The sequence below is a fragment of the Lepidothrix coronata genome, unplaced genomic scaffold (assembly GCF_001604755.1).
Source record: "Lepidothrix coronata isolate B3197 unplaced genomic scaffold, Lepidothrix_coronata-1.0 Scaffold39, whole genome shotgun sequence".
NCBI classification, from domain to species: domain Eukaryota; kingdom Metazoa; phylum Chordata; class Aves; order Passeriformes; family Pipridae; genus Lepidothrix; species Lepidothrix coronata.
The window spans coordinates 3462518-3482385 of record NW_016690219.1 but is presented as its reverse complement, the minus strand read 5'-3'; the positions used below and the strand labels follow the sequence as shown (position 1 = coordinate 3482385).

The window sequence follows — 19868 nt, the reverse complement described above, 5'->3', positions numbered from 1 at the left end:
AGGAGAAGGAGAAGGAGAAGGAGAAGGAGAAGGAGAAGGAGAAGGAGAAGGAGAAGGAGAAGGAGAAGGAGAAGGAGAAGGAGAAGGAGAAGGAGTGAGGTTTTCTTCATCAGTGGGCAGTGCCACACTGGCAAAGTTTGTCCCGAGAGTTCGTGTAGTCTCTACACTTGTAAGTTTTGAAGACTTAATTAAACGCAGCCAACATATCTGATCCACTGTTAGCAAAACTCCTTCCCTGAGTCAAAAGTTGGACTATGGACTTCCAAGAGTTAATCCAACCAATATCTCTATGATTCTATGATGTAGAATGTAGAATACAGAAACCTAAAATTTCACATACAACTTCAGACCCTTTGGAAGACCAGAGGACAAATTTTGCCCTTGGATTTGCACTAATATTCCACTGATGTTAATGAGAATTATGAACATGTAGCTGAAGATGAGGTTTTGGCCCCAGAATGAAGATTCACATGATGTATTTGAGACATATGTCAGATTTTTCCGAAAGATTTTACAAGTGATACTTTTGCTGAGAAAGGTCAACTGACAGGCATCTTGTTATTAACGATAATTTCTAATAGAAGAAATCTTTTCCTCTGAACTTAAAAGGACATTGTAGTGGAACTTGGAACCTGTGGCTAACCAATACCATACATCTTAATAGGGCTGCAGACTTTCCTGGGGGAAATGCTATAAAATTTTTAAAGCCAATTTATTGAAGGAAATTGCAGACAGCTTGAAAACATCCATGATCCTTTATCCTGACACTGGCTTGTTAAGATTGTGCCATGACTTTGTGTCACTGTTCTTTCTTATTTTGGTCTTTCACTTTATCTGACTTTGGCTTTTATGTCATGTCTTATGTATCACTTTTTCTCTTCTATCCTGCCATCACCTCCTCCCTTTTCCTATTTCAGGAAAATAGATCCTATGACAGGATCTATTTATTTTTATCCTGTGTTTGCTCTGCACATGCAATTAATGAACAAGAGTTGTGGGGGTTTTTTCATATAAAAATTTATTTTCCCTGCAAATGTCATCTCACAGGTTCCATTTCACAGATTGGTATTAGGTAGGATATTTGAGTTAGGCATTATGAACCTTGTGGGTTTGGAGCCTATGGCACACTGTAAAGTCCATTTCTTCTTTCCTTCTTAGTCTCAGCAGTCCAAATTCCTTGTCCCAATGCTTTCATTATTTTTTCAGTTAAGGTGACAAATGAATCAAAATCTTTCTATTCTCTTCACAAAAGCAAGCTGTTTTCAGTGCCTGTCTGTGTACAAAGCTGCCATGTCATGGTTCAGTTCAGCTGATAGTGAGGACACCACAACTTAATAATCAGGCTATTTCACAAGACTAAGGACCATGGTGAGTTTTCAAACTTCATTGTTTTCCACCTGAGGAAACAAGCTTCTTAGAATGATAGAAAAGTAGGTTCCTCCAAATTGTCAGGAGGGAGGGAAAAAACACTCAAAAAAAAAAAGAGACAGAGTTAACCAAGTGATATTTTTTATTATTATTTACAGCAGATGAATACTGTTTTTATTGTCCTGATCTATTGTCAAATTTCTTTTGGAAATATTGAAAATTTTTACTCAAAAGAAATAATAAGTCAGAGATGGAGTCTGAGGAGGTATAATACTTTATCCCTTGAATAATTTCTGTGAGAAAAAAGTCCCCAAAAGTAGCTAAAAACCACACTTAATTTCACTCTTTCTTTCACCCCTTCCCATACCTCATCCCAGAGAAGCTTAAGAAACTCCCTTCCAGGGTCAGGGGCATCAGTCTGTTCCCATGAGACAAGGGGCTCCCCTTCTGTTATTGGACTTCCCCCTTTCTGAAGGAGAACTCTAGTTATTGCATGGAAAAGGCTTTGTCGGTCTGTAAGTGGTACTTTAATTTATCTTTCAACTGTTCCCACTTTGCTTGAGTTAAAACGCTCCAGAAAGAATAAAAAATTTCTTTTCCTTTGAGTGATTTGTATTTTACCACGAATCATAAAGTAAAAATGAGAACTATGAGCCACCATAATATTTCCACTCACCTTAAGGCAAATTCTTTCCTCTGGTAGATCAAGATTTGAATTCCAGAAATATACTTCATTTTCCTCAGGATAAGAACAAATGTGAGTTACTCCAGACCAAAAGATTAAAATGAAAGAAAATTATATTGGATTTCCAGCTACTTAATCAGAAAATGCAGAATTGTCTTCTTATGCCAATAGCTTGGGTTGTGTCAAAAAAGGAGCCTGAAAAAATATGTCTGTGATCATGTTTAAATGGCAAAGTTGCAGGGAGAAAAAATAGGATTTTTAGTTAAAATGAAAAATAACATTAAGAAATTCCAAAACCTAAGACATTTTCAGAACTCAGACATTTTATTTTTGCTTTGTCTCCTCTCTTTGACTAACATGTAGAAGAAAATAATGGTCCTTAGTTTTGATGGGTAAAAGGAGGGTTTTCAGAACTGAAAGAGAATGTTCCATTTCTTTTCAATGAGATTTTTCAAAAAGGTAACATTTTTACAGAACAAAAAGAAATGTACAAAGGTAATAAATATTTAAAAGCTCCTCAGTGATTGATTTAAAAAATTGAGCGTTGGGAGATTTTAAAAAGTGCTATTTTTTTATATGAGTGTATACACATGCATTCCTACTTAACAGTAGGAATGACCCAGCATGTGTAAAACAAAGCATGAGCAATTAAATCCCTTTCCAACAACCTAGAAAAATATACCTCAAGCACTCAAAAGAGCTAAAGAGTGATTGCAATCAAGGGAAGAAAGGACAGTCACAATACTTATTCTCCATTTTGTTTGATCCATCTCAAAGCATAAATGAGGCATAAAAAATCTGTCCATTAAGGACAAAGCTTGCTTGACCTCATTATTTGGCCAGGAAAGAACACTGAAGCTAAAATACTCTGGTTATTGGGAAACATTTCCATTCTTCAAGAACTTTGGATGGTAAAAAAAAAACCTTTGATGAGTAGTTTAGGTGACCCTCAGACATTACAACAGTTGTACTAAGTGAACAGGTACCCTGACATTGAGAGTAGTGGCAGGCAATTACCCTGACATGCAGAATTTCAGCAAATACTGGTTATATGTGTCTTCTTCCTTATGGGTAACCATTGTTTTTCATTAGTCTGCAGGAAATAGCTTGGAAAATATGGAAGGTCATTTTGAAAACTATTTTAGCTGTACTCTAGAGTGGTGGTTTCTATACCACAGTGCTGCTACCACCATGGAAACTACACTTAATCAATCAAGTTGTGATCTTCAGCCCTATGGCTGGGAGGGGGAAAATCCCATAACAGACTGAACCTGGCTGGGTCTGTGTCACATAAGCAGCTGGAGCACCTTGAAGCATCAGAAAACATTCACAGAAAAATTGCAGAAGCTGATGTAAAATTGCATCTCAAACAGGAAACCATACAAGTAAATCCGAAATTGTCAATTCCCTGACAAAAATAGAAAGAGTGAAGCATTGTATAATGCTGATGCTACATCGTAGTAGTGGAGAACACATGACGTCTCCAGGTATTTTGAGACCATTTTGCAGCGAGAATTTTATTTGTCTCAAAAATCCTCACTAGAGTCAAGATTTCTTGTAAAATCAGTGGCAGCACTCAAGTAACCAAAAAGAGAAACAAAGAAAAACCTTGTAATTCTGAATTATGGTAACTTGTTTGCTCAACCACATCCTATTTCCTTTATGGGATAAAGAGGGACACTGCATGCTGACAACAGAAGGAAGGTGTCTGAGTCACAGGAAGGAAAAAAAAATAGGCATAAAGAGTCTTTAGGATAGATTGATGCCAAAGACCCCTCTTTCGTAGAAGAAATTTTGTTACAGCATTTCAGGCTACAGTCCCATTTCAGCATTGCTTCTTTTAATTTTCCAAAAGTTTTCAGGGTGATAAACAAAATCCCTCCTCCTGACCATGCTGCAGGACTCAATCTTGCTTCTGGACTCAGAGGACTGTGGATGGGGAATCCTCCTGGCTACCAGACTGCACATGCTTGAGTGGATCAAGCTTCCTGGCATCTCCCTGCCAGTACCCTGTCCAGGCCTTGCAGCATCAGCAGTTTCTCATCACTTCCCAACAGTAATTAGTTTTTTCAACTGAGCTTGGGTGTTTTATTATTTCCTAAAACTATATATGTTCTATTTCATTTAAAAGTGAATGAGGAGAGGGGGAAGTGCCTCAGTCTACCCCCCTTTGTAAGTAAGGTTGAATGTCCATGACAGCATCCTATGGCCTTCTGATCCATGTATCAGCAAAACTAACCAGACCAGCCCAGACTCAGACCTGTGAGGTACATCCTGATCGGCTCAGCAGCACCAGTCCTGCGGGGAGGCAAAGGCAGAGCCCAGCTTGTTTTGCTCCTCACACGGCTGACAAGATAGAGGCAGGAGAAGGACTCCCAACTTCTCCACCCTGCCACAGAAAAACAATGATCCAGCTGCCATATCTGGAGGACTCCAGCAGCAGAGGGTCCCACACAGCAGGCACCTGCAGCCCCCATCAGATCCCCGGCATGGAAGAGCTGCCAGACTCCTGCAATGGGACTTCAGGGAGCAGGAGATGCTGGCAGGGCGCACCTCTGCGGATCAACCTCTTTTCGCAGGCAACTAGACAAGGGGGAATGGCCTCAAGTTGCACCAGGGGAGGTTCAGGTTGGATATGAGGAAAAATTTCCTCACTGAAAGAGAGGTTAAGCATTGGAACAGGGTCTCCAGAGGAAGAGTGGAGTCTCCATCCCTGGCAGTGTTAAATAAAGAAGCAGACATGGCACTTTGCCATACAGTTTAGTGGCCATGGTGATATTAGGTCAAAAGTTGGATTTGGTGATCTTGGAGGTCTTTTCCAACCTTAATGATTCTATGATTCAATGATTCTCTCTCTTGATATCCTTTGAGGACACTAGCAGCCCTCACAGTCCCCTCACCAGGAGTACATTCCTGTGCCCCTCAGGCTTTTGTCTCTCTTGCCGTATCTAAAAAGATAACTGAATCTAGACAAAACTGATCTATTTTCAGCACTTGGTCATACTAGAACAGAAGGTCTGGTGGCAGCCAGCACAGACACCCCCTCCATCTCCAGCACTATTAATTTCCCCCCCTGAGCATGGACAAGATGGCTGCTGGCGTGGCCATTGCTCCTCACAAAATGTCTGCCATGGTGACCTGCCCTCACTGCAAAATGGCTGCCACTAGTGTCACCACCAAGGTTCAGATGGCTTGTCACTATTTTCCCTGCCCCATGCCAGGAGTTTATTCTCTCTCCTGTCATAGTGTGGTCTCTGCCTGCCCTACCTGCTGAAGGGAAAGCATGCCTGGCGCTTCCCTTTGGGGTGCCATTATCTATCCTCCCACAAGGACAAGGTGGAGAGGAAAGGTCACAGGCTCCCAGGCTCACTGTCACCTTCCCTCACTGCAAAGGTAATCTAGTGAGCTATGGGAGATTAAAAGATTACAATTCTTGATGTTATTGGTACGGAACAAAGGAGATGAGGGAATGTAAACATCCAGGGAAAAAGCACAGGGGAGGAAACAGAGATGGAAAGTGAAAAATGGAAAATAGGCCAAGAATAAATTTGCATCTTAAATTCTGCTGAACTTAGTCTATTAATAAGTAGACAAATCCGTCAAATCTGCTCATCTGAATGGAAAGTTTTATATCAGGCTGCACATCCCCAGAAGAACTTAACACAGGCTGTGAAAGGATAAGGACAGTGAAATCCCCACACAGAAGAAGTCAGCACTTATTGATTCCCTGTTCTGAGGGGGAGCACGGCTGACAGCAGTGCAAGCTGTCCTGGTTTGACACTGGACACTACACAGCTCTTTAACGAAATCAGATGTGTGCGAGCCAGAAGGTGGCATCTCGGAAAGACTAATGCCTGTGCTTGACTTGACCAAGGGGGAACAGCCACTGAAGTAATTGCAGTGGAAATTAAACTTGTGAAGTACAAGTTAATCTTGATATTTTGTTTTTTTTAGGGAACTCTTGAGTGTGTTTTTCCCAAAGTGCCATTTGCTGGAGGTATGCCATTAGATGTTGTTTCATTCAAGATACATGCTTCTAATCTTACAGGTGAGAAATAAAGGATAACAACCTGGGCTCAGTAAAGACATTAAAAACAAGCAACACCAAGACCAATCCTATTATAGTGTTGTTTCTTAAATGTTATGACTGCTGGAACTTGAACCATGACTTGCAAATTGTCAAGGCTGTTATCACTGTGCGTTTTCTTGTCCAGTCCTTTGTTATTAAGTTATACTGCTATACTTAAACTGGAACATTGAACCATCCCTCCACAGAAACTTCTCCCAACATCTCCCAGATCTCCTCTCCAGAATGAACCATCTGAGGTGACTCCACAACAGAATGGCAATTCTATTGTATTCCAGATTTTGGTCTTTCAGTCTTTCTTTCCCAAAGAAAGTTTCTATTGCAAAGTTTCTGTCTTTTTACATGTCTTTTTTTATAAAAGCAGTCACTGGAGTGGTTGATCTCACCAGACATGGATAGGTGAGACTCTGATACCCAGGGTATGACTTAAGCTGAGGCATCTACTGCTGTTTGAAATGTTGTGGGCTATTTTGTCAGCAGGACACCTGATGGGACAGAAGGACACGGGTCCTTCTGCAGGCCTTTTGTCTCTCCTGCTAGTCCCATGCAGATTCAGACGCATGGTGTGATATTTTTTTAGCTGTATTGTGCACAGCCAGGGCTTGGCATTTATGATCCTTGTGGATCCCTCCAGGACATTCCACGATTCTGTGATTTTTGGGATACTTGAGCATACCTCAAATGGTATTAGGTGCCTATTTTATAGGCAGCTGTGTCAAATCCCTACAATTTAACTAAACTCAAGATTAAGACACCTAAATTTAAGTGTCTAAGCTAGGTGGTGTGGTGGTTTGGGCTAGGCCTTCCTTGGTGACCAGTTTGTAACCAAGGAAGGGTCCAGATTTACCCAGTATTCCCTACGATTTTTACGTAAGCCAGGTTATAAGAAGAGAGGAGGAGAGGCTTTCGCTCTCTTTTCCTTCCGGCGGCTTGGAGGTGCAGGTTCCCTGCTGTTGAGTCTGCCGTGTTGGGGAGCGAGGCCTGGTTAGGCCTTGTCGACCCTGGGAGACAGAGGTTGCCAGCGATCGTTCCAGAGCAACTCTCGGTTGTCCCAGGGGAGTAGTGAGCTATTTTTCTTTGCTAACTTTTTAGTTGTTAGATATTGGGTCACTAATTGGGATATCTATATATTTTATTTTAGTTTTGTTCCCTTTCCCTTCCCCCTTCCCTTTCCCTTGTGAAATTGTATATTTTAATTGTATATAAGTGTAAATATATTTATATATCTCACTTTGGTTGTTTCTCTCTCGTTTCGGGTTTTTCTTAGTTTTTTTTTCTCCCTCTTCTCCCTGAGGTTTGGGGGGGGGGACACTTCTGGTGGTAAGGTCTGGAGACTTGGCAGGGAGCCAGCTTCAAACCATATCAGGTGGGTTTATGGACACTAAGGGCATAAACATCTATCAGCAGAAAACATCTTGTCAATAGTGTTTGTGTAGCCTAAAGAACATTCAGCTGGATAGTTAGGAGGGGCTCAGTTTGGGGATGTGCCTACAAATGTTGAGCATCATTAAGTATTCCTCAGAGGGATGTTCTTCTTCCTCCCTTTATAGTCAATGAAGAAAAATTGTGAAATCTAGAATTCATCTAACCTATTTTGGATTACTATTTTTGGATGTGATTGTTTGCAACCTAGAAATGTCTTTTGTTACCACTGTCTATGTCAAGAGTCTATAAGAATACCTCAAAGGCACATAAGTACAGAATGGGCATCTGGGGTTATGTGAAATGAATCCCACACTTTGAGTCATGTGGATTTGTATCTCGTTTTCAAGCCATCCTGTATAGATCAAGATTATCTTCTAAAGACACAAAGCCACAAATTTTCCAGGCAGTTAGGAGCTTATTCTTTCGCTTCAAGATAGGCTGGTCTAAACCAGCTTCAAACTAGAAATTGAGCATTTTTATTGCAGTATTAATAGTAGGACTATTAATAGTAGTATTAATAGTAGGACTAAAAATGTCTAATAATCTCTACTGATTGACAATGAAGGAGGGTACAGCACTGTGCTAACAGACACCTACAACTTGGTGTTTAAGTTGGTTTGCACCCAAATCCTTTGTCAGTTCACTTCAGACTAAAACAAAGATTGTCTAGATGCACCAAAAGTACAAAGGAATATGTTCAAACTCCAATCTTAGGTTTGACCCAAAAGTACTGAACGAAGTTCTTCTCAAGGTTATATTCTTAAAACCTAAGGTCCTCTCTTGCTCTTTCTAACTTTTAATTCCTTAGAGGATAAGAATTTCAAAATATACAGAGTTATGTGAATTGGTTTTGTTTTTTTTTTTCTTGAAAACACAAATCAAAATGTTAATGAGGTATTTTAAAGCCTTTGAAGATTTGGACCTCAGTCTTTTTAGATATATTACAGTTTTTCTTCAAGCAGTAGTTAGTATTTATTCCACTGCAATCTGTAGGTCAAAGTCAAATATTTGCAGCTTTACTCCATGGAGGACAAAAAGCAAGCATTATCATAACAGTATAGTTTTGTATCACAACAGAAATATTGAAAGAGATTATTATTCATTATTCTGCTGAATAATGAAACATTTTGTAAGTGGAAAGAAAATCACATATAATGCAGTTCTATTTTTGCAAAACAAATAACAATAGAACAAAACCCCTACAATATTACTATCCATTAATGCAACAATATCTGTACTTGGAGTGTTGCAAAATGCATAATTACAATATAAACAATTTCCAGAGAGGAGTCTTGTGTGGTCATACTTTAAAACAGAAAAGCATTTTGGCATCAATAAAATGATCTAACTATGACATATGTCAGAAGAAATATATGTGCTTCAATGAGCTGCTAATGCAAGTTCCAATCACCACAGTCTCAAGAGAAACAATCTCATTTAAAATTTGGCAGTCAATTCAAACTGTACTCTTTCTTTTCTCGTCTCCCCTAATTTAATATATAGCAATAAAAACATTTGGAAATAATTAGATGCCAAGTAACCATTAATAATTTACCTTGTGGCAAAGATCCAGTCACTGAAATCAAATATTTCAGTGCTTCCAAAGAAACTGGTAATGTGTCTTTTGTATTTAAGTTCTATAGTCTCCAAAGAATTTGAGAAATGCACTTATCTATATTCTGATATGTAATATAGGCAGAATTTGGCTACAGATAGACATGGTAAGGGCATCCTCTTCATGTTACAATGGGGATCATACAACCTTTGTTTTTCAGGGAGTATTTGTATGCTCTATGTTAACTGTCCAGGACCAGTTAACTAGCAGTAGTTACATCCAGTAAAGACCCAACTATATTTTAAGTTATATGTACTGTCCCATGTTTGAAGCATTTACTCAATACTTTAATAATTATGCAAATAAATGATAAGATTATGCATAAAATAAACATATATTACCAGATTATAAAGAGGAAATTTAATCCGAAAACAGGATTGTGTATAGTGCCTGTACTTCTGACTCCTCTAAAGCCTCCAGTCAGACAAGCAATGATCATGGTGAGCTACCCTCAGGTGAGACTGCAAGGTCATCTGCAAATCCCTGTGAAGCCACTTATTCTCATTTCTTATCCTTTTTAAGCACCTAGCAGAAATCCTTGTATAAGTATTGTTCAAACACTATCAGTCAATAATTACTTATATAGTAGATATCATTCCTTGTAATTCCATACTGACACTGATCATCTACTATTCATTCCCCTGAGTGAAGATTCAGAACAAATAACACAGAGCAGTGAACATTAGCATGTTTAGAACAAAAAAAGTCTTGAAATTTGTTAATACAAACTAGATATCCAGCACTGGCTATACTAAGGAAAAGCCAGATACACTATTGAGAGAAGTATCTGACTGTGATAGCTGGAGTAGCAAAAAAGGAATAAAATTCAATAGCACAAAGTACAGACTTGAGCCCTTAGGGACCAATAACAAGAATTTCTACCCTTAGGTAGAAATTTATCAGTCACAATTAATGAAAAGTAAAAGGATTTGGATGTCTTACATAGTGACTGGATGGCTGCAAGCCACTGATGTGATATAGCTGTGAAAAAGGCTAATGCAAAGCTTGTCTGTTTTCAGATATAGAGAGATCCTACTATCCTTTACAGCCCTCCTGAGACCTCAGTTAAAGCATCACTGTCATCCACAATTAAGAAAGACCAATTCTATCTGAAAGATTAATGAAGGCCAATACAGCAATGTTATAAATGAAGAACCCATCTTTAAATGCAGTAACTAAAAGAATTTGGCTTAGAAGGACAAAGACTAAATGTTATATGGTTACTTGACCTAAATGTATTGGCACTTCCACTCCAGAAAGGTACAAGTTCTAAGTAGGCTAAATGTGGGTAGGAAACAATCAGTTATTTACAGGCCTTGAGGACTGAAAATTGCAAGGTGAGTATCTAGTCATCAGATTTTGGAATAAGAAAAATTAGAAGTAGGACAATGGATCAGATTCTGGTGAAAAAAATAGAATTAGGACAATGGAGTTTGCTTTCTGAAAATAGAGTTTGATTAGTTTATGAAAGGAGCTATTCAAATACCTTTTGAAGATATTGAGAAATAGGATTTGGTGACCCAGGAACTCCTTCCCAGTTTTGTGCTCTCATAAGGAACTAGCTACTACAAAATAAAGATTACATAAAATGAGTCTTACTGATGAATATTAAGTATTTTATCTGACTTTGGCTTGTTTAATGCTTGTTGGAATGTGTTTGGACTCAAGTTCAATTAAGTATTTAGGATCTCTGATCTTATTAATCTAGTAGCTTCCTGTTAGATTCAATAATTCATTTATTTGGTAATGAAGGAACTTTAAAAGATTTCAGGAGCTCAAATTTCAAATAGGAACTGTGTCACAGACAACACTGGGAAAGGGCAAGATAAGAACCTGGGGAGGATGATCACGTGTAGAACAGAGCAGTGTTGTCCATAATAAGAGACTTTATCAGCTTAAAGAGTTCTAAGGCAGAAAAGGCCACTAACTTTACTTCTACTGTATGAAAAAAGACCCATTAAAATTTACTCTATTATCCACAATATTAACTTCAATAACAAGTATTGTACTTGACTATAACATGTGTTTGGCTATCACATAAATTCTAGGAGTGCATCCAGTCTTGACTCAAAGGCGTCAAGAAAGGGTGAATTCATCAATTCTACTGGTAGTTTGTTCCAGTGATTAATCATGCCTAGTGTAAAAAAGTGTGTAGTGCATTCCTAATTGGAATTTGTCTGCAAGATTAAAGACCCATTTTATATCTGGTGTTTCCTCCCAGCAGAGGTTTATATATTCTGCAATGAAACCAATGTTTAAGCTCTGTCTATACGGCACTCTGGCACTGTCCCAGCTCCTTATCAGAGTGAGACTAAGGCGTACGCCGTTCCCCTCCCGTCACCTGCACTCTGACTTCTTTGTAAACAAAATCCTGGCTTCCAAGCAACATAGAAACCATAAGTCTGGACTACTAGAAAATCTCAACCCCATGGCATTTTCTTTTTCCAGCAGATAAATTAGATGACATCACAGTATTTTTTGTTCATCAGAGAAACAACTTTTATCATAAAATATAATTTTTCAGCCTGGGAAAAAAAGGTTGCTCTTCTTCATGTTGTACAGGATTTCAGTGTTACTTTAAAACTCATTTTATATTACTACTTTATATTATATTCCATTACTAGTCTCACCAATGTCATGACCCTGGTGAAAATCACCTTTCTGTTCTTACTTCATTAACAATTTCAAAAGATACTCTTACTGGTTTTTCCACATAACTATAATGGGAGGTCAGATTCAATCACTCATCTCTTATGACCCTACATACTTTCCAGTCTTTGTCTTTTCGTAGTATGCAGTTTCTTCTCTCTTGGTGTGATAGCTATTCAATATTCTATTAAATCCTAGTTAATATTGTGGTCTGGAGGAAATCTAGCATGGAACAGTATCCTTAACAACTAGCTTTTTCATGACCTTGAAAATGTGTTTCCAGGATGATTTTGGATTTTTTCTTCTTGCTTTATTTTGGCAAAGTGATAAAAAAATAAACAGGAAGAGAAAGTAAAACACTATTTGTTCACAAAACAGAACTGATTTTTAACTAATTTTAATATCTTTGACAAATCTCAGCAGTAACTAAATGATCATGAGAACTAAATTACCCTCCACCCCAGAGACAAACAGAGCAGAGTGGATTAGCATAGTGGTTCCCTTTCCCAGCTACATTTTCAGGAGACAAATACTGAAGGGTCAGCTGTCTGAGCATTTTACCCTGTGCTTTTGTGAGGTCGCATTGTGCCTTGCATTCTGTAACACCTGGGATATTTGCAGTATCTGTGAGATGCGCACAAATGTCTCTGATAAACCAAATCTTCCAGCATTATGCTTGGGAACAGAGTCAGTGCCTGAATGACTGGCTCCTGTAATGGATGTGAGCAATCAGGTCTTTCAAACCGAAGCCAAAACGCAGATATTGTTAAGCACACATAATGTGGTTTGCTAACAGTAGGTGAACTTCATATGTCTCAGATATTAGGATGGGTAAGCAGTCTAAAGGGTGTCAACTGTGTACAAATTAAAAACTATAAAAATCTTTTTCTGCTACCAGATTTTAAAAAGAAAATCCTAAACTGATCTTTCAGTAGGATTTTATGCTGATTGTTAAGTAATAGTCTTATTTATATTTTGTCTGTAGCTGACTGTCCCAAAACAGAGAGAGACATTTTGTGTGTAGTAGCTCAGAAAGGATATGATAAAGCCAGGAAAACACAGAGAAGGCTGAAATGGATGATTCCTAGTATGGACTGACTCGCCTGCTAAAAGCAACTAAGTTATGTAGGACCAAGTTAGCTTTGACTTTTCATCCTGGAAAAAGTTACTCCTGAAGAAAGCGATAATTAATGAATGACAAGGATAAGGTGAATAAGAGACTATTGCTTCCTATCTTCTCCAGTATAGGAAGAACTGGGGGTCACCTATTAAACTTATCGTGTGGCAAGTTCAAATCAAAGGCAAAAGTGATTTTTCTCAACAAACACAATTAGCTATGGAGAGTTTCACTATCACAGTGCATGTTGTGAATGCCACAAGTTTTACACATGCTCTAATGAAAACTGAACAGAACAATATTACACTGAAGTTACTAAATGTGCAGACATTGTGCAATTCTCAGAAAATATTGAAGCCTGGGAATATATTCAGGAAACATATTCATGTTTAGTCTATTTCTATAATCCTTCCTAAACATTATTGTGTATTTATTTTATATAATATCCTATATAAAAGACCCTTTGTTATGGATCAAAAGGCCAGTGCATCATGAGACATCATCAACAGAGCTTGAGAAATTAAAATGTGCTGCAGTTCAATAGAGCATTTAAATGAATGCTTAATTTGATTTCATTGAACCTTCGGTTTATGCTTAACCTGTTTGTAGAATAGGAAATGAAACAACTTTCTGCTTAACTCTTCTAAGGAAATAGAATCAGTGTTTATACAACACAGCAAACCACAGACCTCTGGAAAGACCTGCACTGAGAAAGTATATCTTACATGCAGAATTGCATATGTTGAGGATGCTAAATTAGAGACTTTATGTGACAGACTAAAGGAGGGTAACATTTAAATGGAATCATTCTGTATTAGTAACATCAGCTGTAAGCAATAATATATGCCTGTACAGTCCAGGTTATATCTGTGCTCAGAATATGTTACAAGACCTCAGTCCTGCTGGACTAAAGATATGCACCTTTAAAGATATGCTAAGGATATACCTCATATTACATTATCCCCACAGGGATCTCCTGGCTCATTAACTTCTTCTGCTTTGAGCAGTAATGTGGCACTAATCTCACCAAGGAAACAAACTTGCAAGTTCTGAAAGTCGCATCCTTGCCACTAGGAGCATATTTTTGTTCAGCTGGAGTTGGCATTTTGCCAGGGGAAAAGTCAGGAAATGTTTTTAACTAAATGCAATGAAAGTTAGAGATGTGTATCTGCAATATCTGCAGTAGCTTCTTAATTGTCTTAGGGTCATAAAAATGTCCAGGACTGGAGGAGCCTCAGGAGATGCAGGTTCTGGCTGGAAATTTTCCTTGCTTTGGCTTTCCATGTGCTTTATGTTTGGTTTTCAGGTTCTTCTGGATGTACAGATAAAGTCCACTGTACTTCTTATCAGTTATTAGAGCAGAGGTGCTTGGTACCATTTGGAAACATAGTGACCAGATATGACACAGTACCTCTGGTCTCGTGACTGGCACTTGGAGGTTATGTGGATGCCATAGGGTAACTCAAACAACAACAAAATTTTTAGGCACCTGAACAACCGATCCTTTAGGGTTGAGTCAATCTGAAATTAGCAGACTCGAAATACAGATGTCTGCATGGGCTGGAGCAGTGAGTTAGACATAGGGGTCTGGCCACCTTTGCTGGTTTTTGGCTGGGGTACAGTTACTTTTCTTCAGAGTAGCTGGTGTGGGGCTGTGTTTGGGGTTTGTGCTGGAAACAGTCTTGATAACACAGGGATGTTTTTGTTGTTGCTGATCAGGGCTTACACAACACCAAGGCCTTCTCTGCTCCTCATCCCAGCAGTGAGGAGGCTGGGGGTGCACGAAGAGTTGGGAAGGGGACACAGATGGGACAGCTGACCCCAAATGACCCAAGGAACATCCCAGACCATATGTCATCATGTCCAGTACATAAAGCTGGGGAAGAAGAATGTTTGGAATTACAGCATTTGAATTCCCAAGTAACCACTGAGTGTGATGGAGCCCTGCTTTCTTGTGCATGGCTCAACATTTGCCTGTCCATGGGAAGTGGTGAATTAACTCCTGTTTGTCTTGTTTGTGTGCTGTGCTTTGCTTTACCTATTAAACTGTCTTTATCTAAACCCACATATTTTCTCACTTTTTTGTTTCCAATCCTCTTCCCCAGCCCACTGGGGAGAAGCAAGTGAGCAGCTGTGTGGGGCTTAGTTGTGAACTGGGGTTAAACCACAATAACACCCTAAAATGCCGGTCATTTTCAAAAGTGGATGTGAACAGGACTTCTGAAAAATTTGTGCCCCAATGAAGCAGCCTGTGAAGGTGAGTAGGACACTTCAAGACATCTCAGGGGCATGAGATATCTGTGCTTATGTAGGTGAATTTTACCCAAGGCATTTTATTCAAGGAAAGCTGAAAGGCCACCTAGGCTGCGTAGACTGCATTAACTAGAGGTCTAATGTCACTTTAGGCACTAAATCAGATCTCCAGCTCCCTCTTCAGAAGGAATAGGTCTTGTATAGGCCCTGTGTCAGCCACTGGTACACCTTTGTCCTCTTGAATACTGCTAAATGTCTTCATTTGAGGAACTGAGCTGTATCTGAGATCTCCACTGACTACAATAGAAGTTCTTAGCTTGCCTCAGGTATTATCTACATGTCAGCATCTACACTGAGGTATTTTGCAGCACACATTGACTGCCTGAACACAACTATGACGATGTATGAGACACCTGGGCTGTTTCACCTGCCCTGCAGCTGCTGCAGGCTTGTAGGTGTATCCCTGCACTGAAGACACCTAGATACAGATGCCCACATGTAGGTATCCGTCACCACCAGGGACACTGTAGGATATGCAAGGAATCTGCACAGGAGTGTGTGGCATGCCATGGTGTTTGTAGGAAAACCATATCCTTTTGGAGCATCAGCTAGAATTGGAATGTCAGGCAATAATACTACATGTCCAGACTTTGTCAGCTGAATCAAGCTACTGCATTTTAGGAAAGTAACTCATTTGTTTAAACATAGAGCCACCTGATATGTCCTAGAATATTCAGGATGTCCATATGGAGACACTATGCCATTCCAGGAAATCTCCCATGACATGAGATGCTTCTGTTTAGGCAAGTGCTATGTCTCTGAAGTTGATTCCCACCCTAAATGTCACTTTTATCTACATTAGTACTCTGATAATGTTCACAAATGTATCAGCATGCTTTAAGCTGACATTTAGACCCTAGTTAATTAAAACCAGGTTTTTAATCAAGAACTTTCTTAATTTCCTCCTTATGAGTGTTAATATGATTTTGTAAATCATTCATTTTTATCAGTGCCGTGCCAATGCCGAGGCTTTTCAAAACAATTCTTGCCCAAAGAGTTGAGGTGCATGGAGTAGTGTAGCCCATGATAAGATTCACACAGAAAGCTATTCCATCATGAATTCTTTTCTGCAAGGATTTTAAGCCTGCAGGCTGCACTTACAGATAAAAGAGAATCTTGGAAGTGAGTAGCATCTAATTTGAAGTACCCTTTTATTTTGTTCTAATAGCATTGCTTTAAAAAAATTTCTCATTTTTATGGGATCTTTGTGAACAAATACTTATAAATTCATGAGGTTTTTTCTTTCCTTAAATTACAAAACAGCAAAAAAATGGTTTAATTCAAATGACATCTTCTGATGGAAAACTGTCTGAAAAACAGCGTGAAAAAAATAACAGCTTTGATAAGGTTTTCATTCATTCAACTGTTTACAAATTTGTATTGCCATGTTTTCTTCTTTAGAAACACAAAGTATAGTACATTTTACCCCAGAAGGGAATACAATGACTGATGGTCTCCATCAAGATTTTGTTGGCTCTGTGTATAAAGCCCAAACTTCACATTATGTTGTACTTGTGGTTATTGAACCTCTGACAGCTGTAACTGTGGAACAGAAGTGGGTGATCTGAGTCTGAGCAGGTTGTAGAACACTTGCTGGGTAATATATTATTCAAATGATGTGATTCCTGAGCAGTCTTAAAAACTGTCAGTGGACTAGACTGGTTATCAGAGGAATTAAACAGCACATTTTGCTCAGTTCTCTGCTGTGCTAATACATCCTACTTAGCTGAGGTGTCCTTGTTGCTTCACAAGCTAATTTACTTAGAGCTAGTTTGAATATATCCACATAGCACTGCATTTTGTAGCGACACCTAAGCTGGAGCAAATAACTCCTAGTGTCCATCTTTCCAGACAATACACAGATTAATTTTGCAAGCAATGCAACCAGGACATTTTGTTTTTCTTTGTCTTTCTAGGTGATATTTAAGATCTAATTTTCTGAAATAAAGATTGAAGACATTTCAGAACTCAAGAAGTCTCTCGTGTCAAATTATCATGTGTATACCAGTAAATATGCCCTGATAATCTCAAAAGATTAAAAGTGTTTCCATAAACTGGAGTTGAAAAAGATTTGGGGGAAATTAAAGGGAATACACTGGTGCAAGAGACAGATAGAAAACTGTTAAACTCTTAAAGCTGGCCTCATGATTTTAAATTATTGCATTCATGCTAAAATAAAGTGTCTTCAAAGGACAAGACATTTGTTTTATACTGGCAAACACATCTGCTCAGAAAACCATGTCCTTAAGTCAAGGGGCTTGAAATCTATATGAAAGTCATTCAGTATTTGAGGAACAATGCAGAAACAGTTACTATGAATGTAAAATATTTCTAAGCCTTGTCCACAAAGTGATTTCACTAACACATACCTCAAAGAGAGGGAAAGACAAAAATAATAATCACAGTTACAATCTCTTAACTTCCCATATAACATTGGACACGGGATCTTAGGATCTGATTATTTTCATGAAGTAATATATTGGAACAACCTGGTCTAGTGAAGATGTCCTTGTCCCTGTCACGGGCTTTGGAATTAGATGCGATTTTGTCATTTAGTTGAGACTAATGCCTGTATTTTAGTCTTCCAAAGCTTTTGGTTTGAGAAAGATTTTCATTCATAAGGAATGTTCTGTGATTTTTCACTTAGTATGAGTAAATTCTGTTATTTCTACTTGTCTAGCTTCAGTTCTAGGTGTTGCATCCTCTTAAACATTCTTCCATTGTAATGAAGTAATGAAGCCATGAAAAATAGTCTCTATTTGTAGGTATTAGAGACGGTGAATAAATCACTGCTAAACTCCTCTGAACTTAGCTAATAGAAAAGCTTATGTTTCTCCCAGAGAGGCCAAGCTCACACATCTGTAGCATTCAGTAGCTATTATGGATGGGTTTTTAATTCTGTGATGTATATGATTCAAATTTTTTTTTATGGTTTTTGTTTCAGAAAGAGCTGCTTGAATTTAAGTATCAGACCTGAGACGCAGGTAAATAAAAATAAAAGCTGTGGTATGAACTTCCACTGTGATAGCTACTGTAGCTCTCTGTATGGCTTCTTTACCTTCAAAAAAGGAACCATGTAGCAGTATGCAGGCAGACTGACACCTTCACCTATACACTGGGTTGCTGAGAGGAAAGGTTTCTTTAAGGCCAGTGACTGTGACATAGGTGCTGAACTACAGGTTCCCCACCTAGTAACCTGTTCATCTGCCCACACATCACAGCCCAGCGCTGCAAGTCTCTAATAAAAGCACTGGGCTTTAACTGAACCCTTCACAGCATAAATACTTGCCTTGTCCAGGAGCTATTCCATGTCTAATACACAATCGGTAATAAAAGAAAAATAAAGCAAAAATGACTGGGCAGCGTCTTCATCCTGCAGCTTGTTACTCTCTGCAGCAAATCCACATGATGGTACTTCTTCTCTTGCAGAGGTCTGATAATGCAGCAGCAACAAAGAAATGTCAATTAGCACTTCCACTGAAAGAAGAAAATCCCATATAGATGGATCCTCACTGCCTTTATGAAAGATTATATATATATATATATGTTTATATCCAGTTCCTACCAGCATATCTGATCAAAATGATTTTACAGTAGTTAAATATAGACGATGTTTTCTTTCTTCTGGAAAGAATCAATGCCAGGAAATAATAGAGGGAACAACGTAAATTATGGCAAGACAAAAAAGTATTTACACAGACCTTCCAGAATGTGCTGAAGTGCTGATTAAGAGAAACACTTAAGCTTTACTTGATTCCTTCTTTGAGATAAAGGGGTCTAATCAAGAGCTGTAAGTATACCCAGAAGGCCAATCTGAACACTCTGCTGAATAGATTGCCATGAAAACTTCAATTTGCAGAGAAACCTGATAGTTTTATAAAAGGTAGACTTGGAGGGAGTGTCTGGTTTGCAGAATCACAGAATGGTTTGGGTTGGAAGGAACCTTAAAGATCATGCAGTTCCAACCCCCTGCCATGGGCAGGGACACCTTCAACTATCCCAGGTTGCTCCAAGCCCTGTCCAACCTGGTCTTGAACACTTCCAGGGATGAGGCAGCCACAGCTTCCCTGGGCAACATGTGCCAGGGCCTCACCACCCTGACAGCAGAGAATTTCTTCCTAATATCTAATCCAAACCTATTCTCTTACAATTTAAAGCCATTTTAGATATTTCCTCCATTTCGATTCCTGTTTCTTTTGTATAGCAGTCAGAAAAAGATGGAAATACCTCGATGGGATCGGTGGTATTGCCATGGACTAATAGATTTCTAGAGATGATCATCAGTTTAAAAGTGAGCTACAGAGCAGCCCCAAGGTTGTGACAAACGGTCAGCAATGAAGAAAAAAAGGTTAGGCAGGGGTTAAAAATATTTAATTACTTACAGAGCAAAGTAAGAGGAAAAACTCCACACTTTTAAAAAGTGCGGACAACTAGTGCTCAAAGTTTAACTAATTTATGACCATGAATACAGGCGTAAAGTATGAGAAAGGATGAATTAAAACATTGATGCAGACCATGAATTTTGGAGTCTTCAGGATCAGTCTCCTTGGAAAGAAGTATTACACATCTTTCTGTATGGGACATTGGTATCAAAGTTAGGTACCAGTGA

At 38.7% G+C, this 19868-nt stretch overlaps 2 long non-coding RNA genes across 2 annotated transcripts in view; one reads left to right on the top strand and one right to left on the bottom strand.

Annotated features, from left to right (window-relative positions):
- Nucleotides 1-18387, bottom strand: part of LOC108496343 — a 23695-nt gene extending 5308 nt beyond the window's left edge. The window contains exons 1-2 of the long non-coding RNA XR_001874429.1: nucleotides 18318-18387; nucleotides 10667-10745 (exon numbers count right to left, since the gene is read on the bottom strand). This is a non-coding gene — a long non-coding RNA (uncharacterized LOC108496343). The remainder of the gene's footprint in view (nucleotides 1-10666; nucleotides 10746-18317) is intronic.
- Nucleotides 4716-14992, top strand: LOC108496342. Its single transcript, XR_001874428.1, has 3 exons — nucleotides 4716-5446; nucleotides 6008-6101; nucleotides 14666-14992. It is a non-coding gene; the product is annotated as an uncharacterized LOC108496342 (long non-coding RNA).
- Nucleotides 18388-19868: the final 1481 nt, after the last annotated feature.